Source organism: Sminthopsis crassicaudata, chromosome 2 (genome assembly GCF_048593235.1).
Source record: "Sminthopsis crassicaudata isolate SCR6 chromosome 2, ASM4859323v1, whole genome shotgun sequence".
Taxonomy (NCBI): domain Eukaryota; kingdom Metazoa; phylum Chordata; class Mammalia; order Dasyuromorphia; family Dasyuridae; genus Sminthopsis; species Sminthopsis crassicaudata.
In genome coordinates, this window is record NC_133618.1 from 1,189,322 (window position 1) to 1,214,389 (window position 25,068).

The 25,068-nt window shown below is 63.9% G+C and overlaps 1 protein-coding gene across 2 annotated transcripts in view; it reads right to left on the bottom strand.

The window, feature by feature from the left end:
* Positions 1-24,860, bottom strand: part of KLHL29 (kelch like family member 29) — a 135,886-nt gene extending 111,026 nt beyond the window's left edge. The window contains exon 1 of one of the 2 annotated variants that reach the window (XM_074285357.1): positions 24,659-24,860. The gene's annotated coding sequence lies outside the window, so the exon portion shown is untranslated. Of the gene's footprint in view, positions 1-14,918; positions 15,847-24,658 lie in introns of those variants that run through there. The other variant, XM_074285358.1, reaches the window with a different exon arrangement.
* Positions 24,861-25,068: the final 208 nt, after the last annotated feature.

A 25,068-nucleotide genomic window follows, 5' to 3' on the forward strand; every position in this document is an offset into this window, starting at 1 on the left:
ACTGAATGGTGGACGGATGGAAGGCAGGCGGGCCTCCAGGGCCGACTGCGGCTGTCCAGGGGTGAGGGGATGAGGGGATGACGGCTGCATTGGTGTCCGGGGACACGACGGGCCGTGTCCAGATGTTGCAAAGGTGGGATCACAGGTTAGACAGAAGGGCTGAGCCTTAGGTTGGGAGCTGGGGGAGGGAAGGGGGTGGTGCCTTCTATGGCAACAGCCAGTTGGAGATGTCTCAGAGGGGAGGGTCAGGGTCAGGGGAGAGTTCGGGACAGAATCGCCGTGAAGACGGCCATTGATCTGTGGGAGCCGATGATGGTCGTTAAACCCATGGGAGCTCTTGATGAGCAGAGATCCCAAGCGAGGCAGGCTAGAGGGAGGAAAGGCTATGAAGGGACGCCCATGCTTAAAGGGCGTGACCTGACTGACAGAGGAGACAGAAGCAGTGGCCGGAGAGGGAGGAGGAGAACCAGCCGAGGAGGGATCCGCAGCAGGCCTAAGACGAACCCCCGACCACGTGCTCCTCTTGTCTTCCCCCTCCACGATCTCTAGTCCCGGGGGTCCAGAATAGGCTCTCCTCCACTTCTGCGGACTGCCATTCCTTCCTTCAAGACCCTCCGTAAGCATCTCTTCATTCTGAAAACCTTCCCTGACCTCCCCCCCCCCTTAGAAGATAATTACTCCTTTCAGAAAGATCTCGGGGCTTCCACTCTTCTAGCTCGGTTATCGGCCCACGGATCCTATCACGCCAGTTGCTGTGAAGTGCTTCAAGGCAGGGACCCCCGATTTTGCCTGGGCAGCCCAGAGATCTGGCGAAGTGCCTCTTAAAGAAGTCTCAAAACGTCTGTGGACGGAAGGGAATTTTGATCAGACAGCAAGACTTTCTCCCACGATACCCACTGGAAGCGTGTTCAGCCCTGAATATACAGAAGCCGAGCAGCCCCCCCCCCGGGAGCTCATGTTTCAGTAGGAGCCACGTACGTATATAGGAGACACAGAGCGGAGAGATGCAAGGCAGTCTGGGAGGGCCAGCACTAGCTATGGTGGGCGCATGAAGGCTTCCAGCACGTGGGATCTCAGGAAAAGCCTCGGCGTCGTCCTCGCTGCCCAATTTCACCTTTGGTTTAGCCAAGATCTTCTTGGGTTGTGATTTTTATCATTCTGCATGTCAGCTCCCCCTTCCAGCGTTAAGTCGTCCACTACGTCTGCCTCCATTCACGTCCTCGCTCCCCGGTTTCCGGGACACTTGGTTTGACAGGAAACCAGGAATCACACTGCGGGTCCGGCCACTCAAACGGTGGCCCTAATGCCGCTGGGCCCTAATGCCGCTGGGCCCTAATGCCGCTGGGCCCTAATGCCGCTGGGCCCTAATGCCGCTGGGCCCTAATGCCGCTGGGCCGCATCTCTAGTTCTGAGAGACTTTGTGGGATCATTTGCTAAAATCTCAGCAACTCAGCTCGCCAACGTTTCTCTGATCTACCAGGCTCCAGACCTTGCTAAAATATAAAGGGAAGGCTCAGATTGGCGCGATCTTGCTCAAGCCGCACTGGTGACCCGTCAGCCCCGGGTGCTCCAAATTTCCACTGAATAGCCGTCTACTGAAGTGTTCTAGCAGCTAGCTGGGAATGGAAATGAAGCTGACTGGCCCAGCCTTCCAGACTTTCCCCCAAATGGGGAAACCGAGGTGGCTCCTGCCCTTTCCCAGGCTTATGAGACCTCGCTCTCCTCCAGGATCTTTCAAAGATCTTGCTCCCTCCCCCACTTTCCCTCTTCTCTCCCTTCCCCTCTCCCATTCCTCTCTCTTCTCTCCCCCTCTCTTTTCCCTTCCCTCACTTCCCCCCTTTATTTTCCTATCTTCCTTCCTTCCTTCCTTCCTTCCTTCCTTCCTTCCTTCCTTCCTTCCTTCCTTCCTTCCTTCCTTCCTTCCTTCCTTCCTTCCTTCCTTCCTTCCTTCCTTCCTTCCTCTCTCCCTCCCTCTCTCCCTCCCTTCCTCCTTTCCTTCCTTCCTTCCTTCCTTCCTCCCTCCCTCCCTCCCTCCCTCCCTCCCTCCTCCTCCTCCTCGGCCCCACGCCAGGGAGATGAGACAGAGCCACCGGGGGTATCACATGAGTGGCAGAGGTCATTTCCGCTGGGGGAAGGTGTCGCAGTGGAATCCAGAGAATGCCAGGGCCTGCCTGGTGGGTGGGCAGCACGGGGCCGGCCTTGCCGCCGCTTCTCGTATCCCTCAGGTCCCACGTGTTCGGCTCGGGGCTCCCCACTGCCAGCTACCAGCCCAGGTCCACCCCGTCCTCACTCCCATCCTCACCCTTGCCCCAGGGCCCGTTCTCAGCACCAGAAGCAGACTTCCTCAGAGCTGGGCCCAGCCTTCCACACCTGTGGCTCTGGGCTGTTCCTAATGAGGCCGGGCTCCCCGAGGAGGCCCCGTGTGCACACACACTCACACCTCCATCCCCCCCAGCAATCTCCCCTCGCTCTGCCTTCACTACCACAGTGGCCCAGAGTCCATGGGGAGCTCACTGAGTCACCGCCAGTGGGTGGAAGGAGCTGGCGGCTGCTGGTGCCATTTCCCACAAGCCCCGGGGACTCATGGCTGGGTCCCAGACCCTTCACCTCCCGTGGGGCTTCCCCAGCCTAACTCTCAGGGGATTGTGCCCTTGCCCGGCCCAGCCACAGCCTTCAGATGGCGACCGGGGCCAGACCGAGGGCTCCGTGGCCCCCGTGGCTCCCCCAGAGCCCCTGCAGCTCTTGGCCCAAACCCCTGCCCAGAACCTAGGGGCCAGCCCATGGGAAACGGGGAGAGAAGCCCGCTCGGTGCCTGGGTCCCTCCGTGGGGAGGCGGAACTGAAATGAGAGGCGCTGGGCCCAGCCAGGACCCAAATCCACTTCCCGCATGAAGCCTTCCATGACCTCTAAGGCAAACCATGATCTTGCAGGACCGCAAATCTCATGCCCTGGCTCTGTGGGGCGCTGTCAGGAAGACCACTGGCCCTGGGCCCCAGAAAGCCCTCTCTAGGTCTCTGCTGCTCTTTGGAGGGAGGGGCTCAGAATAAGGCCCCCGGGACTTTGCATGCTGGGATGCCGCAGGCGACCACCGTCCTCCCCAGCCCCGACAGACTAAGGGCTCCCTAAATGTCAGCTGTCTCGGTGCCTGAGCCGCTGATGGCACCCTCTGGGGCAGCGCAGCTCCATGGACCTCAGAGGGCAGCTGGTCTTGCCCAGAGGAGGTAACTGCCCACAGGGCACCATTCTGTCAGCACTCGAGCCCTCCTTAATGTCCTCCTATGGGCCAGGCACAGCGGGGATGCCCTTAGAGCCCATCTGTCTGTTTGGCCGTTGGAGAAACTGAGGCAGCAGGATTTTCTGCCTCCCTCCTCAGCACCCCCAAGCTCCCAGATACGTGGAGGAGGAGACCCTGCCACTCAAAGCCAGGCCTGTCTAACGCTCCCTCCCACCACGGGGTGGCCAGGCCTTCTCCAGACAGCAGCCCTCCCCCTCCTCCAGCTGGGGGTCCTGCCGCTGTCCCATGAGGTGCCTGGGCGTGAGGGACAGGTGACCCGTCCCCCTTGGGGCTGCAGTCACGAAGAACGAGAGCCAGCAGCCGGCACAAAGGCCCGGACTCGGGTGAGCATTATCAGCGCCACACGGGGCATTGCTAAGGCAGGGACTCGCTCCCCGAGGGGCCTGACGACGGGCCGGGGGAGCAGGAAGGACCCGATGCGATGCCCTGCCACTTTCTCTGACGGCTCCCGGGCTCTAAAGCCCGTTGCAAGTTGGCAGCGATCTGTGCCCCCCCCCCCATTGGCCGGCAGCTCTCAGAATCTTTACTAATGTTCCTGAGCGGACGCGTTACCTCAATGAGGCAACGAGCGGGCCGGCCGAGCGGCTCGGAAGCCTGTGTTTAGCCAATTTTGCGTGACACCCAAATGCCCGAGCGCACGGGTGATCTTCCCCGGCCGCGCACACGCCTGTCCGTCAGCGCTGAAAGGTGGCAATTTGGCAGAAGGGATGAGCGGCGGGGGCTGGAGCGCTCCGGCCGAGCTTTGGGGGATCTCGACGGCCGAGGGGCCGGCGGCCGGGTCACACGTGGGGTGCCCGCGGGGGTACTGGCTGGCACCGGCCCGCCCTGGCATTGCCCCCCGGGGACCTCGCTCAGAGGCCAGCCCTCCCCGTGGCCAAGCTCCCCGGCTCTGGGGGATGCCTTCGAAGCACTTGGACCGAATCAGGGGCTCCCAATAGGACTCTTGGGACGGGGCGGAGAGTTTCACCCTCAACTGCCCTGTTTCTACCCTCACAGCACAACCATGAACCTAATTATGAGGAGGGAGGGGGGGGCACCGGGGCAGAGGCTGGCTGGGACAGGCTGCTCTCCTTCATCCAGCCTCCTTCTGGGGGCCTCTGGGGGATAAGGGCATAAGAAGGCCTGTCCCGGGCTGGGAGGCTCTGCCTTCCAGAGGCTCAGGGAGGGGAGGGAGCAGCTGAGACAATGCGGCGAATGTCGGCCCGGACGTGGGTCACCTGCGACATTTCCACCAAAGATCCAAAGGTGCATTTTTAGGGGTGACTGAAGCTGTAGAGTAGAGCACCAATGGCCTGGGCCGTCGGGGACCCCGTGGTCAGGAAGCACACTCTCCGGATGGGTCGGCCGGGCGGGGCGCCCGCGTGGGCCCCGTGGCCGGGCAGGGACAGTGGATGTCTGTCTGCACTGTCTGTGGGCCCTGGCAGGGCTGCCATGACTCAGCACTGACCCTTGCCGTGGCGGGGAGGCTGGCGGCCGGGCAGCAGCTGTTGCAGACGCCCTCCCCTCCATCAGGAGGCCACGGGCGCCACACCGTGCCAACAAATAGCAGGCCCGGCCCGGCCAGAGGCTGCACCTCCCTCTGGGGGCGGCCTGGGTCCTCCCGGGAGTGCTCTGGGGGGGCCCATCTCCTCTGGGCGTGGAGGGGACTTGGATGGAATGAGCTGGCCCAGGCATCACCCCCCCCCCACTCCATCGCCTTGGCCCCAGCTCGGGTTTCCTGATGGTTATGTGACTGGGACCAATGTGGGAAGAATGCAGGGATTACACTGAGGAAGGAGCCTCTGGATGGGGGCGGTGGGTGGGGAGGGACGGCCTCCTTTCAGCCAAAAAAGCCCATTAAGTGTGGAGAGGCTGGGCGGCCCGGCCCAGAGTTCAGCAAGGCTGCTGCCCGAGGGGCCCCCCCCCCCCCCCCCCCCGCGGAGCTCAGCGGAGGCCCAAAGGCCCAGCCTGCCCACAGGCCCGGCCTCGCCCCCGACGGGGCCCTGAATCACTTCTGAGCTGTGTGACTCTAAGCCAAGCTCTGCCCCCAAATTCAGTGCCCTCATCCGTAAAGTGGGGTGACCGGACTGCCCCCCACGCAGTTTCTGTGCCCCTCCCACACAGGGTGAGAGGACAGAGAGCCCCCTCTCTGTCCTGCAGGGCTGAGGCAGCACGTATGAGGCGCTTACTGTGTGCGGTCACAGAGCCTGCTCGGGCCAGAGCAAGAAGCTCGCGCAGGGGCGCGGGTTCAGGTTTTCAGTGGCCACCCTTGGCTGGGCTGGGATCCGGAGTGGGAGGGAGGGGCTGAGGGGACCCCGAAGGAGAAGGGGGGCCGGGCACGCCCTTAGGCTGTGGCTGAGGCCCCCCTGCCCTGAACCCAGAGAACCAATCAGGGACAGAAGCAGATGTGAGCCCTTGGAGGCCAGGCCCGGAGAACCGAGCCCAGAGGAGGCGGAACTTTGGATCAGGTCCCGGCGGCACAAGCACAGTGATTCAGAGGCACTAATTAAAACTGGGTAATGGGAAGCTCAGGACCAGCCGGCCGGGCCTCCTCCTCTTGGGTCTCCAGCCTGGCCTCCGGCCTCCTCATCACCCACGCTGAAGCCGGGGCTCCGAGGAGCCTCCTCCTCCACCCCGGCCGGGCCTCCTCCTCTCCTCCCTGGGCCTCCCACCCCCAACTCTCTTCACGTCCTCCCTGTGCCGCCCCATGTCCTGCTTTATGTTTCTCCCTTTCTTTCCCCCGGCCTCTCCTCCAATCTAGCCTCTCACTGGCTCTTGCTTAGAGTCCCACAGCCTCCCTTAATCCAGACTCTGTCTCTAATCCGTCTTCCCACAAATGTGTCCGTGGTACTCCCTCCCTCCTGAGGCTTCAGTGGCTGCCTGTGCCTTCTAGGACCAATCCCTTCCAACACGGCTCCCACCTTCCTCCTCTTCTCCTCATCCTCTTGATGCCATTCCACCAGGCCACGGTGTTGGTGCCTCAGTCTCTCTGATCGGCCCGCTATTCCTCAGGCACCAGTTCTGCCCGATCCACCCGCTCCCTTGAGAAATTAATTCTGGGAGCCCGCAGCCACGGTATCTCCTTCCTCATCCCCCAGAGAAGAGCCAGCCCCTGTGGCGGTCGCCCCCGCGGCCCCGGCAGGAAGGGCAGTCGGGCAACAAGCGTTCCGGAAGAGCCCGTTACGGGCTGAGCCCTGGCGTCGCTAAGAGCCGGGGGATAAGTGCCCGGCCAGAGGGCCCCAATGTGCCCGTCCCTCCCTGTCCCCACTGGCATCGGCCGGGGGTTCCTGCCACGGTTTTGGAGGATGCCCCTGACCCCGGCCCTCTCGGGAAGTGGAAAGCCCCCTCCCCCTGCAATGCAGAATCGTTTCCCTCCTCCTAAGCCCTCACTCTGGAGTGTCAGCGGCACTGAAGCTAGAGAACAGGTCGTCAGCGACCCTCACGTGCCTTAGGAGGCCATTACCGAGGCCCTCCTTGGCTGCCCTCTGGCAAAATCATGTTATCCTGGGCCTCTAGCTGGGCGAGAGCCCGCTGTCAGAGAGAACTCCATCGGGGTGTCTTGCTTCTGGGGTCCGACCCGAGATGCATCGGGGTGCCCGTTTCCAGGGTCTGGCCTGAGATCCATTGGGGTGCTTCATTTTTGGGGACCTGGCCTGAGATGCATCGAGGTGCTTTGTTTTGGGGATCCAGCCCAAGATGCATCGGGGTACCTCGATTCCAGGATCTGGCCTGAGATCCATTGGGGTACTTTATTTTGGGGATCTGACCCGAGATCCATCGGGGTGCCTCGTTTCCAGGTATGGCTCGAGTAGAGGTTGGTCTCGGAACCTCGGAGCTCATCCCAGCTTGGGAATTTGGGGACAGAAATGAGATGGCGAGCAGGGACGGCCGGACTTTCTGATTTTCTTTTTAATGGCCTTGTATTTTTCCACCAACATTCAGAGATCATTTTCAACAGTCACCCTTGCAAACCTCGGGTTCCAAATTTTTCTCCCCCTCCCCCCCCCCACAGCGAGTCATCCGGGCCGCTCTGACCATATTCCCATATTCGTCACGCTGCCTGAGAAAAATCAGATCAAAGGGGAAAGAAAGAGAAAACACAAGATGAAAAAACCCAAGCAACAAAACACCAACACCAAGAGTGGGAACGCTGGGCCGTGGAACACCCTCAGTCCCCCCAGAGCATGTGGCTGTCTCCGGGGGCACGTGGCTCTCTCTGGGGGCACGTGGCTCTCTCCAGGGGCATGTGGCTCTCTCCGGGGGCACGCGGCTCTCTCTGGGGGCACGCGGCTCTCTCTGGGGGCACGCGGCTCTCTCCGGGGCCACGCGGCTCTCTTCGGGGGCATGTGGCTCTCTCCGGGGGCACGTGGCTCTCTCTGGGGGCATGCGGCTCTCTCCGGGGGCACGCGGCTCTCTCCTGCACAAGACCATCAGAATTGTTCTGCACCCGCTCCCTGGTGAGAAGAGCCACGGCCATCAGAGAGCGCCATTCCCTAATCTGGCTGTGCCGTGTGCCGTGATCTCCTGGCTCTGCTCCCGTCCCTCAGCATCAGTCCCTGTGAGTCTCTCCAGGCCTCTCTGAAATCCTCCTGCTGCTCGTTTCTCACAGAACAATCATATTCCATAACATTCGTAGACCACAATTGACTCAGCCCTTCCCCCACTGATGGGCAGCCACTCATTTCCAGTTTCACCACATCCACCACGAAAAGGGCTGCCACAAGTATTTTGGCACACGCGGGTCCCTTTCCCTCCTTTAGCTTCGGGACCCAGCCCAGCTCAGAGGGTCTGCACACGCCTTGGCTCAGTGTGGGAATGGATTGTCGAGCAGAGCTGACCCCAGGACACCCCACCCTCCGACCTCCCGCTGTCCCTCCTCTTCCCCTTCCCCAAATCGTTCCTGCAGGCTCAGCACGGAGTTCCCTCGGGCCTCTTGGGAGCACGGGCCCAAGCGGAGGAAAGCGTGTTCCGCCTGCCCTGCACAACAGGCAACGGAGCAGGACTGAAAGTGCTTGTTGGGAAGGAGGGTGCCGGGGGCTGCAAAACAATTGTGCGGGTCCTGGGGCTCCCAAGACTAGAAGGAAGGAGAGCCCCGGCCCGCTGTCCCAGACGAGGTGCTGGGCATCCCTGATAGTGGGAGTGATCCGAACGGGCCCCATCCCGCGTCGCCCCCAGCTCCTGGCAGCCCTCGGCAGCTGGTTCGGGTCTCTTGTCTCGCTCACACCAGGCTGCTTGGCAGGCAGATGCCCACGCCAGCCACTGCCCTCGCCAGCCACTGCCCACGCCAGCCACTGCCCATGCCGGCCGCCGCCATCTCCCCTCCTCCAGAATCAGCGAACTGTGGCTACCACAGCACTTGGGGGGTGTCTCGGATGCTCCTCCCTCACCAGGACAACAGGAGATGCGGGACGGGAGGAGAAACCTGTGCTGGAGCTCGGTTTCCATGGTGCCCGGGGAACTCCCGGGTGCCGGGCTGCTGCTTGGGGTGGCTGCCACACAGCGCCATGGGGAGGGCCCGGGGAGGCTCCAGCCCAGTTCCTTTGGTTTCCGAGGCATTCTGCGGGCGGGGCGTCAAACCCAAGGCAGACCGCGGTGGGCCCGTGGCCGAGTCAGCGGGCCTGTGCACTGGCCACGGGGGGGGAGGGGGGGGAGCCCCAGAGTCCCGGCCCGGGGAGACCACCCGGCTCTCTCCCCTCTGTGCTCTAGGGGGACACCTTACGCCAGCAAACTTCCTTTGTCTCCCGGCAGTGGCTGAGAAAGGCCCTCTTGTGGACGGAGTCCGGCCACAAGAAGGGGGGGGGAGGTCTGCAGACAGACAGCCCATTGTCTGAGGGGCCCTTTCTTATCTCCGTTTTTAATGTAAAACTCTGCAGGGGCCGGGACCTCGGGCAGGGGGATTGCCCAGGTCCCAGTGGCCACTGGGGGGCCAAGGGTGTGAAGATGTCAACATGGTGAGCAGCAGAAGGAGGGGCAGGGGCAGAGGGAGGGGCAGGGGCAGGAGGGGCAGAGGGAGGGCAGGGGCAGGAGGGGCAGAGGGAGGGCAGGGGCAGGGGCAGAGAGAGGGGCAGAGGGAGGGCAGGGGCAGGGGCAGAGGGAGGGCAGGGGCAGTGGGAGGGGCAGGGGCAGGAGGGGCAGAGGGAGGGCAGGGGCAGGGGCAGAGGGAGGGCAGGGGCAGAGAGAGGGGCAGAGGGAGGGCAGGGGCAGGAGGGGCAGTGGGAGGGGCAGGGGCAGGAGGGGCAGAGGGAGGGCAGGGGCAGTGGGAGGGGCAGGGGCAGGAGGGGTAGGAGCAGAGGGAGGGCAGGGGCAGGGGCAGAGGGAGGGCAGGGGCAGTGGGAGGGGCAGGGGCAGGAGGGGCAGAGGGAGGGCAGGGGCAGGGGCAGAGGGAGGGCAGGGGCAGGAGGGGCAGTGGGAGGGGCAGGGGCAGGAGGGGCAGAGGGAGGGCAGGGGCAGTGGGAGGGGCAGGGGCAGGAGGGGCAGAGGGAGGGCAGGGGCAGTGGGAGGGGCAGGGGCAGAGGGAGGGCAGGGGCAGGAGGGGTAGGAGCAGAGGGAGGGCAGGGGCAGAGGCAGAGGGAGGGCAGGGGCAGTGGGAGGGGCAGAGGGAGGGCAGGGGCAGGAGGGGCAGAGGGAGGGCAGGGGCAGTGGGAGGGGGCAGAGGGAGGGCAGGGGCAGGAGGGGCAGAGGGAGGGCAGGGGCAGTGGGAGGGGCAGAGGGAGGGCAGGGTCAGAGGCAGAGGGAGGGCAGGGGCAGAGGGAGGGGCAGAGGGAGGGCAGGGGCAGAGGGAGGGGCAGAGGGAGGGCAGGGGCAGGGGCAGAGGGAGGGCAGGGGCAGTGGGAGGGGCAGAGGGAGGGCAGGGGCAGGGGCAGAGGGAGGGCAGGGGCAGGAGGGGTGGAGGGCAGGGGCAGGGGCAGAGGGAGGGCAGGGGCAGGGGCAGAGGGAGGGCAGGGGCAGGAGGGGTGGAGGGCAGGGGCAGAGGGAGGGGCAGTGGGAGGGGCAGGGGCAGGAGGGGTAGAGGGAGGGCAGGGGCAGGGGCAGAGGGAGGGCAGGGGCAGTGGAAGGGGCAGAGGGAGGGCAGGGGCAGAGGGAGGGGCAGGGGCAGAGACTACACACTCTCTGGAAGCTGCTCTCTGACCCGCCCTGGGCCGGCAGGTCTTCCGGTTCTCCTCCTCCCCCCCCCCCCCAGTCCCTGCCTCGAGGGACGAAGTGGGGAGGGGAGGCGGCTTAGGCGAGGGGCGCAGCTCCAGACGCCGCAGGCTGGCTCGCTTCAGGGTGGCCCGGAAGTTTTTTCAGAGATCACTCCAGATCCTTTCAGACCAGGAGGCCCTGCCGGGCGCCCGCTCTGCCAGACAAAGCCCAGGCCATTCGGTGTCAAGAAAGAGCCAGGGGAGGGGCTCGGCTCAGTTCTCTTCGGGCTGGCAGGCCCAGGTAGCCCGGGCCGGAGCCCACCGGTACTGGAGGCCCAGATAGCCTGGGTCCAAGCCTGTCAGGGCCCGAGCCCGCCAGTGCTGGAGGCCACGGAATCCCGAGCTCCTCCTGCAGAACGAGCCTTTTCTGGGGGCCAGCTCTCCAGGGCAGGGGCCAGCCTGAGGACTGCGGGAGGCGAGAAGGCAGACGCGGGCCCGTCACGATGGCAGGCTGTGGGGCCGCGGAGGGAGGAGCCGCAGGTGTCAGAGGGGCCGGGGAGAAGTGGGGGAGGTGACTCTCGGCAGCTCAGCTCGCCACCCCTCCCCCTCGCCTGGCTGGAAAGCCCCAGAGATATTCCCAGGTGACTTGGGGTTCGAGTCCCGGCCACCGGGGAGACGGAGCCAAGCTCATCAGCTCCGGCTCAGGTTCTCTCTATAAACGGTTCGGGAGCCAGCCCAAGGATCCTACCTCCGTTGGCCCGCAGCCGGTGAGCCTCGGGAGCCTCGGCCACCCCAAAGTCCCCAGAGTTTCACCCACATTTAGCCCTTGGCAGCAGACTGGGGGCTAATGCCAATACTGCCCCTCCCTCGGCCTCAGTTTCCTCCTCTGTCAAAAGAGATGGGCGGACCGGCAAAGTCCCCAGAGTTTCACCCACATTTAGCCCTTGGCAGCAGACTGGGGGCTAATGCCAATACTGCCCCTCCCTCGGCCTCAGTTTCCTCCTCTGTCAAAAGAGATGGGCGGACCGGCTGATGGCTAGGGTCCTGCCACTCTGCCATCGTGACCACCTCCAGGCAGGGGGGGGGGGGACCGAGCACCGAGGGTCTCGGGATGTAAGGGCCGAAGAGGAGATGCAAGTCCCGGCCTCAGGGAGCTTACAAACTGGGGGGAGACGGCCCCCTCCCCGGAGGGCGGCTCAGCACAAACACGAGGAAGCTCTAAGCGTCACGGAGCACAAGGACCACTGAGGGGGGAGGTGCTGGGTCTGGGCTGGAAGACAGGCAGGACAGCTACAATGGGGAGCGGCCCATGGGGACTGGGTGTGGAGGGGGCACGACGGGAGATCTCAAGCGGAAAGATAGCAGCTCTGGCAAAAACATCTTAGCGGGGCCCCAGGCCCCTCCCTTCTGGAATCGGAGGCACTCTGGGGGGCTTGTGCAAGGGGGAAGGGAGGCAGAGCGGACTCGTGGCCCAGCCCCTGGCAAAGGAGACCCCGGGCCCGGGCTCTGCCCCTCGGGACGAGCCCCCGAGCTCTCGGTTCCATCTCTACATCCGACGCCCGCTGCAGAGATACCTTTCACCCGTGTAACTCCTCCGCTGGGCCCAGTGCCCCCCTCAGCCGCCGCTGCCGCAGGAGCCCTGGGGCACCCCTGGACCCACAAAGGCATCACCCGCAAGCGGGCCGGGGTCTGGGCATCCTGAGGCAAAAGCAAAGCAGCCCCACCCACAGGAAGCCTGTGCCCTCCTGCTGCAGCTGCTCCCGAAGGCAGCGAGATCTCTGAAAGCCTGGCAGGAGAAGGCACCACCATGTGGGAGACATCGCCAGAAAGTCCCGGACCAATAGAAAGTCCTGGACCAATAGAAAGTCCTGGTCTTGGGTTCAAACCATCAATGGCCCAATCCCAGAGGGCAGGGGCCTCCCTCAGAAAGATTCAAGAGAAAAAGATCTGAGAAGGGGGAGGAGGGGCAGGGGAATGCAGAAGCAGCCAGACGGGAGCGAAGGAGAGCAGGCCCAGGGCGGGCTCCACGGAGGGGGCCCAGGCTCCCGAAGGAGGCAGACAATAATCTACAAATTCAAGTCAGAGAACGCGGTCCCCGCGGCACTACTGTCAAAGGAATTTGGGGGAAGGAAGCCCCTGGGAGCCTCCCTAAGGCCTCTGACACCAAGGAAGTGGAAACTTGGGGCACGCACGGCGGGCAATCCTCCACGGGTGGTGATCAGTGGGGAGGGCTTTTCAGCCGGGAGAGCACCGGCTCCAGAAGAGCCACGGTCTGAGGCCACGGTTACACTATGTTTAGAATCATTGAAGATGGGGCCTCGAATGCCAAGCTAAGGAGGCTGGTCCTGGGCTGTGGCAGGAGCAACGAGAGGCCTTTGACTAGGTGAGGATCAGCGCGAAGAGCGGCTCGGGGGAGATTCTGTCTGAGTGTAAGGGCAGGGCAGCTAGCGAAGTTCCCGAGCCCCCATCCCCGGCTCCCCCCACAGCCATTCCCACCCCGGGGAGAGAGGGCTAGATCCAGCTGGGAAGGCCCGCCGCTGACTGTAAGGGTGACACGGGTGGCTGTGAGCCCACGTGCACGGCCCCCGCCCCCTGGGAAGTCAGGGCTGACTCCTGAGGCTCGGCCTGGGATGCTCTCAAGCACAAACGAACAATTGACTTCCTTTGCTCCAGCAAATGCGAGTCTGTTGAGACATTCTTGTATCCCATTCAACTATTTCCGAGGAAGACTCCTCCTCCCAGCCTCCCTTTCTGGTGCCTCCTGTCAGGCCGTCTCCTGCAATTGCCCGGAGCTCTAGAGAAATCTGGACCATGGGCAGACTCTGGCTAACTCTCCCCTCCTAGATCCCCAGGGGGAAAGCCCCAGCCCCCAACTGCCCCACGGACCCCCCTTCCTTCGTCAGGTACCTCCGGAACCAGGAAACACGAGCTCTGGCGGGGGCTCTGGCGGGACTCTGCCGGTTCATTGACTAGGAACCCGCTTCCTCCTTGGGTAACTTTCTTGACTGAGCTCCCCCCACTGACCTCCGTGGAATGTCCCTCATTAGAATGCAAACTCCAGGACGGCAAAGACTGTTTATATTTTTCTATGTGTCTCCTTAGGGAACTTATTTCTAACTCCTAGCACGGTCACAAAGGAAGGAGGCACTTAATGAGTTCTTCCTGAAGAGTCCCCCTCCAGATTGCCACTAGCCTCCCCCAACTCCTCTTCCTTCCAGCATCTTCCCTCTGCTAATTCATTTTTGTTGTTCAGTTCCAACATTTCTCAGGCATGTCCGACTCTTCCTGCCCTCATCTGGGGTTTTCTTGGCAAAAATCCTCCAGGGGTTGGCCTTCTCCAGCTCATTTTACAGATGAAGAAACTGAGGCAAGAAGGGTAAAGTGACTTGCCCAGGGTCACACAGCTAGTCTGTGTCTCAGGCCAGATTTGAACTCAGGAAGATGAGCCTGGTGCTCTGTGAGCTCTGGCGGCCATCCCACTGTTAATTCTGTCCTATTTATCCGGCATTTAGTTTGGTTTGTATGTTTGCTTGCTCCTTGTAAGCTCCTTGAGGGCCAGGGCCTGTCTCCTGCCTCTTTTTGTATCCCTAGCCCTCAGCACGGCGTCAGGCACACAGGAGGCCCTTAATTAGAGTGTATTGATTGACAAGAGCTGGGATTCATCCGCCTAAGTCAGAACTTCCCCTAGCCTCCCTCTTGCTACTGTTTCCTTCTCCTCAAGATACAATGTATCATCTGCAACCTTCAATGTGCGGCCTACAACCTTCAATGTATCCCCTGCAACCTTCAATGTATCCCCTGCAACTTTCAATGTATCCCCTGCAACCTTCAATGTATCCCCTGCAACCTTCAATGTATCCCCTGCAACCCTGACTCCCAAGAGATAAACACATGAAAGATACAAAGTTTCTTTTCCTCCCCCAGGAGCCTCTGGGGCCCCTTTCAAGAACAGGGGAGGGGCTGATGAAAATCCCAACCCGGGGACAATCCTAACCCCCCAAACAGTCTTCTCCTGGACCCCCAGAATCCCGGCCTGCCTCAGGGCACCAGAGAGACCTCCCAGGTTCCGGCTGGGCCCAGTCTCCAACTCAATTTATCTCTCCAGCTAAGAAATCCAAATCCACGAGTCCTGATCAAGCCCCTGCTAGTTCCAGACACGGGATGTGAAGGCCCAGCCGGTTCCCTCTCACCCACCAGGAGCTCTCACTCCACCCCTTAAGCTCCCTTCCCGAAGGCCTTCTTCACAGCCCAGATCTTGGGGACTATGGGAAGCCAGGAGGTTCCCCAGTCTGGCCAGCGGATCAACGACAAGCCAGTCAGATTGTTTACCATATTTTCCACCAGAAACAAGCAGAAAACCTTGTTGTTCTCCAGCTCGTCTCTTGAAAAACTTCTAGGCAAAGACTCCAACAGCTGACGTTGTCCGCCAAGTTGGAAGTTGCCAGTCTGAGCCGCAAGCCCGGGCTGCCGGGGCGAGGGGCCGACAAACTTCCCGCGGCTGCTCCCTTTTCCGAGGCACTTACCCGGCACCAGAGCTGCGGCGGCTCTTTGAGTCCTGCCCTGCCATCCCCCGGAGCCCCCGAAGTCCAGAGCCGGCCGTTTTAGCTACGCTCAGAGTCGGGCCCTCGGCACAGGTCTCCACGCATGAAATAGATGCTTAATAGGTGCTGAATGAATCAAAAGCAGAAAAACCACTCCCTTTTCCTGCCCCTCCTTCAAGGCGCTCTCCCACAGGAAGCCTCCCTTCTGTGACCAGCTCCGGGGGGCAGTGCCCAGCCTTGCCCGGCCTGGCTGGATGTCTGACCACGTGCAAATTCACGTCAGGACGCCAGGCTGCAAGGTCCAGTCACCCGGCAGCCCGTCCTAAGTGTTTCACGCGGAGCCCCAACTCCCACCCGCGAAGGGCACTGAGCCCGTCTTCCCGGCTGGGAGCTTTGGGTCTGCCCCTGGCAGACGTGCTCTGCTGCAGGAAACACTTGGGGACTTGGGGAGCAGGTAGTTCTAAGTTAGAGGACGCTGGGTGTGCCAGAGCCAGCTCAAAGCGGCTGGCAAGCTGGTGGTTAAATGCTTAGTGTGAACCTTTATCCTTCAAACCAGCAAATGTTACAAATCAGAACTTGCCTCGCTCTGCTGGTCGCCAGGACTTAAGTGGTGGAGAAAATATTCCTAATAAAGATTCAACTTGAAAATAGAGGGAATATGAAATTTCCTCTCACTCTCGCGAGAGCTGATTGTTAAACTTTTACTAAAGCCCCCTCCCTAAAAAGCACAGCCGGAGCCTTTGAGAAACACTGAGCTAGAAGGAAAGTGGGGGTGGCTGAGTCTGGTCCTTAACCCCAGCAACATCCCTGAAAAGTGGATTGTCGCTGTGCTAGAAGGCCCCCAGGAAAGGAGGCCCACGGCCTCCGGGTGAAGGCCCTCCACATCAGGAAGGCAGTCTTCAAACTGTCCTCTCAGTCTCTACCCTGACCCCATAATTCCCAGCTGCACCCTTCTCCCCCAGACCTCCTTATGTCCGGCCCGCGCTCTGAGCAAATCCTCAGCCCCTCCCCCATGAACCGTTCTGGTCCTTTAATAAGCCCCCCATGGCTGGGCTTGATCTCTCACAGCCACGTTCTTGTTTGTCAGTGTCCTACTGAAACGCGGCCTTCTCAACTCCGGGCACTCACCTACCAGACCTCTTAAAAGTACCTGCTCCGGCTGAGCAGGGCGGTGGGGAAGGGAGGGGGGAGGGGGACGGGGGAGTGGCGGGGACTGGGGGGGGCGCCGCGCAGAGCACCCAGCCAGCTGATCCACTGCCAGCAGGGCCGCAGACGGCCAGAGGGCTTCAAGTCCCCCCAGCACATACTGACATAGGGGGCTGGCGAGCAGACAGCCCCCTTTGCTCTGAGACCCCAGAACCCCTGGGCTCATGGTCCAGCCCACACTGACATGGGGGGTCGGGAAGCAGGCTGCAAGGGCATGGGCCTGAGCCCCCCGGGCCCTGGGAAACATCTCGGGGAGCAGCCATCCTCCCTGCCCCACCCCCAAATTGAGGCTCGCGGGAGCTGTGGCCTAGAGCACCAGGCGCGGAGTCAGGAGGACCTCAGATCCTCGTTAGCTGTGACCCTGGGCAAGGCACTGAACTCTGCCTCAGTTTCCTCATGGGTAAGATGAGCTGGAGCAGGAAGTGGTAAACTACTCGAGGATCTCCCCCCCACGGGGGTCTGCAGAGCCAGACCTGAGGGAGCGCCGGGCACTGTAGGGACACAGACAAAGCAAGAAGCAGCCCCCGTTCTCAAGGAGCTCGCTCTGGGGGGCAACACGCAAACGGCAGGTCCCCCGAGCTCCGGGTGGGATAACATGCTTGCAGCTCCTCCTCCTCATCGCTAACAAGTGTCTCTGTTTGGGATTTAATACAGGGGGTCCCCAAAGGTTTCGTTTTGAGCCTTAATGTGTGAAAAAACTGTTTCCCGCCTAGAACAAGTTCCCAGGGGTCTGTGGCTTTCTCTCAGCATCCTTGGCATGCGGTGAGCCCCTCAATCATCAGAGGTGCTTAATAAATGCTCGTGGTGAGCCGGTTCTTCCTCCTTCCCTTGCCCAGCGCCCAAGGGCGGGCACCATCCCAGCCTCCTTCCCGGCCCCAGAGCCTGCCAGGTCGTGCCTCGGACGCTCCCGGGGCTGTGTCCCAGGGACCCTGGATGTTTCTGGGAGCCGGGCACCCTCTTTACTGTGGCAAGAAACAGCGTCTTTGGCAAAAGCTCCGCTTCCTGCCTTCCCGATCCAGCAAGCACCTTCCCCCCCCCCCCCCAGGCCTGCCTGTGACGCAGCTCCCGAGCCTTGGGGCTCCCTGAGGGGCGGCTCTTGTTCCGTGCCCATCGGGGGGAGGGCGGGGGAGGGCGGAAATTCTTAGATGCTGAAGCCGGGACTTGGGCCCAGCTGTCCCCGGCCCGTCCGCTGCCGGCCCTGGAGCTGAGGCCCAGATCCTCCCCCAGCCTGCCTGCCGGCCCCGGAGCTGAGCCCTGGATCCTCCCCCCAAACGGCTTCTCCTGGATTTGTCCTTGGAGACACATGCACGCTCTGCCCGCAGGCTCGTGCCCGGGCCTCCAGACTGCCCATGGAGAGGGAACGAGCCAGCTGGCCAGCAGGGCCGCAGGCAGCAAGAGGTGTTCAAGTCGGGGGGGGGGGGGCGACAGCACAGCCCCCTTGCTCTGAGACCCTGGGACCCCTGGGCTCACTAGTCCGGCACACGCTGACACAGGGGGTCAGGACCCCTGGGCTCACGAGTCCGGCGCACGCTGACACAGGGGGTCAGGAGCAGCGCGGCCCCCCCTGCTCTGAGACCCTGGGACCCCTGGGCTCACGAGTCCGGCGCACGCTGACACAGGGGGTCAGGAGCAGTGCGGCCCCCCCTGCTCTGAGACCCTGGGACCCCTGGGCTCACGAGTCCGGCGCACGCTGACACAGGGGGTCAGAAGCAGCACGGGCCCCCCTGCTCTGAGACCCTGGGACCCCTGGGCTCACGGGTCCGGCACACACTTCCGTGGGGGAGGGGGGGAGGATGCACGTGCACAGGCTTGAGCCCCCCAGGCCCTGGGAAACACCTCAGGGAGCAGCCATGCTCCCTGCCCCACTCCCAACAGGCTCGTGGGAGCTGTGGCCTAGAATCTCAGTGCTAGAAGACACCTCCGAGACCCTCCGTCCAGCCCATTGTGCACATAAGCCTTCGCTCTGTCGATAAGCGCTTATTACTTAGGCTCTGCTTGAATGCCCCCACTGATGGGTAACTCATTACCCCATTTTCCTACTTGCAGGAAGGCTCCAAGTCCTCAGGTGTGGAGCGTTTGCAGCTCGAGGGATCTGTGAGATTCCCATGCTCCTTTGTGCCATCTGGGCCCCTTGGGTCACCTCGGCGGGGCCTCCGAGGTCCCGTCCGGCTCCAGAATCCCATTTACCTCATTGTCAGCAAGGGGCCGGCCTCTCGTCCCTTCGGATCTAGCTCTAGGCGGGATGCTGGGAGCACCTCGGTGGGGGCGAGTACCCCTGGGGTCCCCTCCCACCAAGGCCTCGGGCTTCTGGTTCTCCCGACACACAGAGCCCCGGCAGCCTCGGAACAAATGGGCTCCCGGGCCTCTGGGCTTTTCCTCGTGAGGCCGATCAGCGGGGGGAGCTTGGATGCCCCCCCTCCCCACTCTGGACTACCCCAGCAGGCCCGATGCAGGAAGGCGCAACCCTGGGCAGGCAGACAGGAGTCCCAGGGCTCCAGCCAAGGCCACGGAGCTGGGGCCGCCAGAGGGCAGCACTGTGCACTCACGTGAGTGGGAGCTCTCTCATACACACACTGTCTCCCATCCCCACACCTCATCCCTGCTCCTCCCAAGCCTGTCAGGAGGCAGGGAGAGAGTTGGGCTCAGAGAAGCCGAGGCTGCGTCGGTGCCGGCCAAAGTGGCGCCAGCGGGAGCTCGGGCACGGAGGAGTCTGGGGGGTCTAGTGCTGCTCGAGCTGTGGCACTGTGTGCCCGCCGGGGGAGGGGAGGGAGGGGAGCGGACGGAGGCCCCCGTTTCTCTGACGGCAAGAATGCAGGGCTCCTGACTCCCCGAGTGAGAGAGGCGCGGAAGGCCGGCGTGCCGGGCAGGAACCGCCTCACAGTAGGAGGGACAGGAAGGCGGGTCCCCACGGGCCCCACACCGGAGGGGCAGACCTGAGCTCGCCCCCCAGAACGGGGCCGCTGGCCACATACCTGGCTTGGCTGTGACAGCAAAACCCCAGGTCGGAAGGCCTCTGGCACTGGGTGACCCCAGCACAGCTCCCTTTTGGAGGTTCTTAGAGATGTGAGTCCTCCCTTCCTTTGGGATCCCCGAGATGTCAGTCCTCACTGTGATCGAGGTCCTTGTGATCTCTGATGCTTCCTGGGGGGGGACTGTACAGGGAGCATCATCTGCCCCCGGGATGTCAATGATCAGGCAGACAAGCGCTAAGACATCGGCCATGTTTTTCAAAGCGGGAACCCTTCTCCGAGCGGGGGGGGGCCTGCTGAGCAAGGCCAGAGTGCGGCAGCTCCCGGGTCGGCCGCGCGGAGTCCCGCTCCGGGAGAGGGGAAGCCACGCACGGCACGGAGCCGCTGCCACCATCGGGGGCCTGCACGCACTCAGGCTTGGGGGGGGTCCCACCGAGGGGGGCTGAGGAGCGCGGTGGGGGCTGCACACGCCTGACGCAGCTTTCATCTGATTGTGCTTTTGGCGAGCACCACAAATGGAATATTTTCACACAATATGTTGCTGTTAGAATTGGCAAAACACTTCCTGGGCGAGTCAAAGATCCGGGAAGGCCGGGCCTCGTGCAGCTGGAATTGCGAGCGGCGGAGCCGGAGGAAGCCCGGGCACCCCCTCCAAGGTGCTCGCTGCTCTCCGCTTAGCTCACTCCCGGGCGGCTGCCTTCCTCCATGCGGCCTCCGACGAGCTGGGGGGGGGGGGGGGCGCTCCCTGCTGCCGACTAGAGCCCAGCCGCTTCTGGTTGTGCAGGGAGATTTTCTGCTCTCAGGCAGGGGAACAAAAAGAGGCCGCAGGCTTCCCTTCCCCACATTCCACAGCTCCTTCCCGTCCCTGAGCTCCGACTTGTTCTTTGCCGTGTCCTCTCTCACAGCACTGGCCAACTTCACTCGTTCAAAGGCTCCCAGAGCTAGAACCCTCCGAGTTAGAACCCTCAGCATTAGAACCCTCATGGCTAGAGCCCTCTGAGTTAGAGCCCTCAGGGTTAGAGCCCTCAGCCCAGAGCTGGGGGAGCCCAGAGCCCCGGGGAACCCAGAGCCCATCCAGTGCAGCCCTGCCATTTGGCGGCAGAGGACCAGGACCACGAGGATATTTTGGTTTTCCAGAAATTTAAAAAAATGTCACTGCAGACCCCATTCAGGTACTCTGGAAGCAATTCTGGGATCCCAAGGGAGGTACTGAGCTCCCTGTCACTGGAAGTCTCCAAGCCGATGAGCCCCCCGACCATCGGGCGACGGAGGTCACGCTTGCTTGGGCCTGCTTAGATTCCTTCCAGCTCCAAGGCCACGGTCCCGCCTCCAGAAGCCACGGGGTCCGTGCTCAGCCGCTTCTCAGGGAGCTTGTCTTGGAGGCTGCAGGGCCTCCGGTGGAGGGGACGAGTGGCCACCATCAGCCCCTCGTCCAGGGGTACGCGTCTCTCCTTGGCCTAAATGCCCCCAACTCAGCAGCTCTCTGTTCCCCAAACCCCTTTCCTGGAGACCCCTGGAGCATGACCTCAAGCTTTTAACCTGCAAAGTGAAAACGGGGCCACCCAAGGTCACCAGCGTCGCTACAAGTCTTGGTTTCTCTGTCCTGCGGCCAACTAGCCACGACTGTGCCAACTTCAGCAAAGGCCCGGCCCTGGCCCAGCCATCCCTGGCCCCCTACTCCTCGGTGGCTGCCCGGCCCTGCACATCCTCCTGCAGCGTGCCTGCTAGTGGGGTTCTGCTTTCTAGCATGAAGCTAGAACAATGCCCGGCGCTCTGGGTGCTTAATAAATGCTCTGGGCTTCCGATTCCAGAAGCACAGTGCTGGGGGCGGTCCCATTTCTCCCTCTGAACTGTCAGTCTTGAACATTAATCAGCTCCATCCTCCCCCCAACAATGATGATCATTTTATCGGCCCCTAATCAGGAACCCGCTGGCAGGCACTGACCTGCCGGAAACGGAACTTAGCCCACCCGAGCTCAGCATGACTAAGGAAGGTTCAAAGGTCACATGAGGGACGCTGAGGTCTCGGGGATGCCCCTCATTGGGTTAGGGGCTCGTCGGCCTCTCACCTTGGGGTCTGAGTACACTGAACCAGCCTGTTCTTGAATGTTCTAGAGTGGGATCCCTCTGGGAAAGAGAAACGTGGAGCTGGATCACTTATCTGGCTATCCCAGCATGCTCTCTCAGCCATCCAGCGAACTGGGCCTCTGAACACTGGCCAGCCCTGCAGGCTTCAGCGAGGCAGTCTGAAGCAGAGAGGATGCGGGACGGCCGGCCCTCTGCAAGGAGATGGATGGTTCCCGGCCCCCCCTCCCCTGCCGAGCAAAGCAGCGCCCCCGCCGGGCCACAAGCGAGACTCCTGACGGGCCGAGAGGGGAGATTCGGACGCCTTTCAGGAGCCACGAGTCCGCAGCGAAGGACCAGCATGGACACCCCAGTGAGAAACTGGGAGCCAGGGCGCTGCGGTGGATGCCGCTAACATCCACGGATGAGGTAAGCCAAGGAGAGGCAAAGCCTCCCGTAGCTGGGCGCCGAAGTGGGGGGGCCCCAAGAGGCTCAGGCTACGTCCCCTTTAAAGTGACAGGTGTTGATAACAAACGTGTCACTGCCCCCCCCCCAACATGGTCCTTTGCCCTGGCTCCCAGAAGGCCCACGGAGCCCAGCAAGCTCTGGGCAGCAGCTCCGGTGCAAATGCTCTCTCAATTCCAGAGGGAGAGAGGGAGGGAAAGAGGGAGAGAGGAAGGGAGGAGGGAGGGAAGGAAGGAAGGAAAGAGGGAGGGAGGAAGAGAGGGAGGAAGGGAGGGCCAGAGGGAGGGAAAAAGGGAGGAAGGGAGGATGCACCGGAGGCTGATTTAATGGGTTTCTGTATGAAAAACAAACCGTTTTCATGCACTTGTTTTCTGGCTGGGAGGATGTCCCTTTAGCAGTACAGGAGCAGGGAAAATCGCTCTCCCCAGCGAGCCATGACGGGAGGGAGGGAGCCAGCGAGGGAGCCGGAGAGAGGGTGGCCCCACTCTGCTCGCGGAGACCTCCTCCAGAAGCCTTCCAGAGCTGCGGGGCTCCTGTGGCAGCGCTGGGGAGGACGACCCCCCAAGGGAACCGTAATTAAAAAGTGACAAAAAGGGTCGGCCCCCACCCCATCGCACACAGATGAAAACCAGTCACCCTTAAGCTCTTTTGTTACCATGGCAACCATGGGGTGTTTCACTTCAGCACAAGCGGCCCTCCCTAGGTGTGTGGGGCTGGGGAGAGGGGTCGGCTCGGGAAAGTTGGCGCCGGGAACCCCAGCACTGGGCCCGGCTCAGGCAAAGGTGTCCAGGAGAACGGCTCGGTGGGTTACTATGGCAGCCTCGCAAGCGCTTCCCAGAAGCCCCAATCACTGGCCCTGCCTGACTTGTAGGAGAGGCGCCATGCCGCTCCCTCTCCCCCCAACGCGCCCCCCAGAGCCGGTGCCGGCCGAGCCCCCGGCCCCCCACGCCTGGCCCAGCCGCCTGGACCCGCTCGCACCGAGCTGCCTCCGTGGGCCGGGAGGCCGGGGCTGCCTTCAGCCTGCAGCTGGGCCTCGAGTGAGCTCAGCCTCCGCCGCAGGGCGGCAGGGGCGCCCCAGAAATGCCCTGACCACTGAGCTGCCGAGAACTCGGCCTGGTGGCTCCGTTTGCAGGAGGAGCCCCTCCCCCAGTCCTGAGCCAGGTGAGTGGAGCCCCAAAGGCCAGGAGAGGGGCCGTGGGGGGGGGGCTGCTTCCTGTCCTGAGCCATCTCCAGCGCTCTGGGAGCCTCGGGTCCCAGCCCTTCACCCTCAACTAGAGACATGGCCTCCAAATCGTCCCACGGGGAGCCAGTGCGGGGAGTGGGAGGAGGGGAGGTGGGGAAGGGGACAGGGGGAGCTCGGGAAGCCGGCCGGAGGCCCCAGCTCGCAGCCATCTCTTCCCCAAAGCACCGGCCCAAGCGCCTACTGCTTTCCCAAGCAAGCCACTGGAGGGGAGGCGGACAGGGGTGAGCGCTGCCGCTGGCCCGGAGGGCCCCCTCCAGCTGAGCTTCCTTATCCTTGCCCTGCCTCCCCTTCCCTGCCTCCCCTTCCCTGCCTCCCCTTCCCCTGCCTTCCCCTACCTCCCCTTCCCTGCCTCCCCTTCCCTGCCTTGCTTCCCTCCCTCCCCCTGCGTTGCCTGCCTCTGCATCGGCGGCGGCCGCCCGGGGAAGGCTCCGGGAGCTCCCAGAGGGCAGCCGGGGGAGGGAGCCGCTGCCTGGGTCCGAGAGGCCGCGGGGCCCCGGGAGGCTGCGGGGGCCCGAGCTCCCCGGCCCGAGCCCGGCCTGGCCGCCCGGCCGGCCGCCTGCGCCGGGCCCAGCTCTCTCCCGCAGTGGCGGCGGCGGCGGCTCCCAGGCAGGGACGCGGGCGGGCGCCTCCGGCAGGCACGGCTGCAGCAGCCCCGGTGCAGGGGCACTGGCAGCGGCTCGGGAGCGGGGCCCAGGGGAGGGGGCCGGCCGCGGAGCGGTTCGGGAGCGGGCGGAGGGGAGGGCGCCGGCCGCGGAGCGGTTCGGGAGCGGGCGGAGGGGAGGGGGCCGGCCGCGGAGCTCGCTACCTGCCTCAGCCTCAGCGGCGGCCGGCATCGCCACGGAGGGCACCCCCGCCCCGGCGCTCGCTCCGAGAGCGCTGGAGGCCCCAGCGGAGGAGCAGGCCCTGCCCAGCGACCGACGCCGCCAAGCCGGGAGCCCCCGCGCCCCGACAGCCCCTCAGCCTGCGACGGCGTGGGGGGGGGCGCCGCGGCCGAAACCGGGGATAACTTCATTCTCAGACGGGGGGGAGGGGGAAGGCAGGGTCACGGGCAGTCCCATCAGGAGGCGCGGCTGGGGAGGCAGGCCCCGCTGCCACTTCAGGCCGGCCCACGGCCGCGCCGCGGCCCCCCCCCGCCCCCCCGCCCGACGCCCCTCTCACTCCCGCTCGCAGCCCTGCCGGGATCCGGTCTCCCAGCCCCGCACGCGAGAGCCGCCAGCCGCCCGGAGCTGCCGGGGATAAACAAACCGGCCCAGGGCCGCGATCAGGGGTGGACGTGGGGGTGGCGACGGGGGCGAGGGGGAAACTCGGCCCCCCCCCCCCCGCCCCTCTCCGCGCCCGCTCCTGCTCCGAGGCCAGCGAAGTTAGAGCGGGGAAGGGGCCCGCGAGCAGCAGCTGCCGGAGCCGGCTGGGGTCCTCCCGCCACACACACGCACACACGCCAGACACGCGCGGACGCGGCCACGGGCACGGACACACAGACACACACCGGCACTCGGGCGCGCACACACACGCCTGTTGGGGGGCTCAGCCTGGACTCCCGCCCCAAGCGGGCACGCGCTTGCGCGCGCGCGTGTACACACACACACACACACACACACACACACACGCAGGAAGTTTTTCTCCCCTTTTCCATCCGCAGCAGCAGCAGCAGCAGCCTCGGCGGCGGCGGCGGCGGCGGCGGCGGCAGCGCAGGCGCAGGTCCCCCCCCACCCCCCCCCGCCCTCCCGGAGTGGGTCTGTGGGGGGGGGCGGGGGCCCAGGTCCGGCTCCACTGACCTGCAGGGTTCCCTCCGGGGGTGGCGGCTCCTCTTCGTCCTCCTCCTCCTCCTCCGGGGCCCGGGCCGGCTGGGGCGCAGGGGTCGCTCCGGCGGGTCGGCTCGGGCTCGGGGCGCCCTCGGGGGGCCCCGGCACGGGCTCTGCCGCCGTCCCGGGGCTGGCGCGGGGAGAGTCCGGGCGCGGGTCACCGGGGCGGCGGCGGCGGCGGCAGCGGCAGCCCGGGCAGCGGCCGCACCATCCCGCGCCCGGCGCCCCCCCTCCCCAGCGCGGCTCCCCCGAGGCGGGCGCTCTTTAGCCGCCGCCGCCGCGGCCGGGGCCCGGGCGGGGGCTCCGGGAGCTGCGGGGGGCGGGCTCCGGCTCGGGCCGGCCGAGGCTGCGGGCTGGAGGCGGCGGCGGCGGCGGCGGCGGCG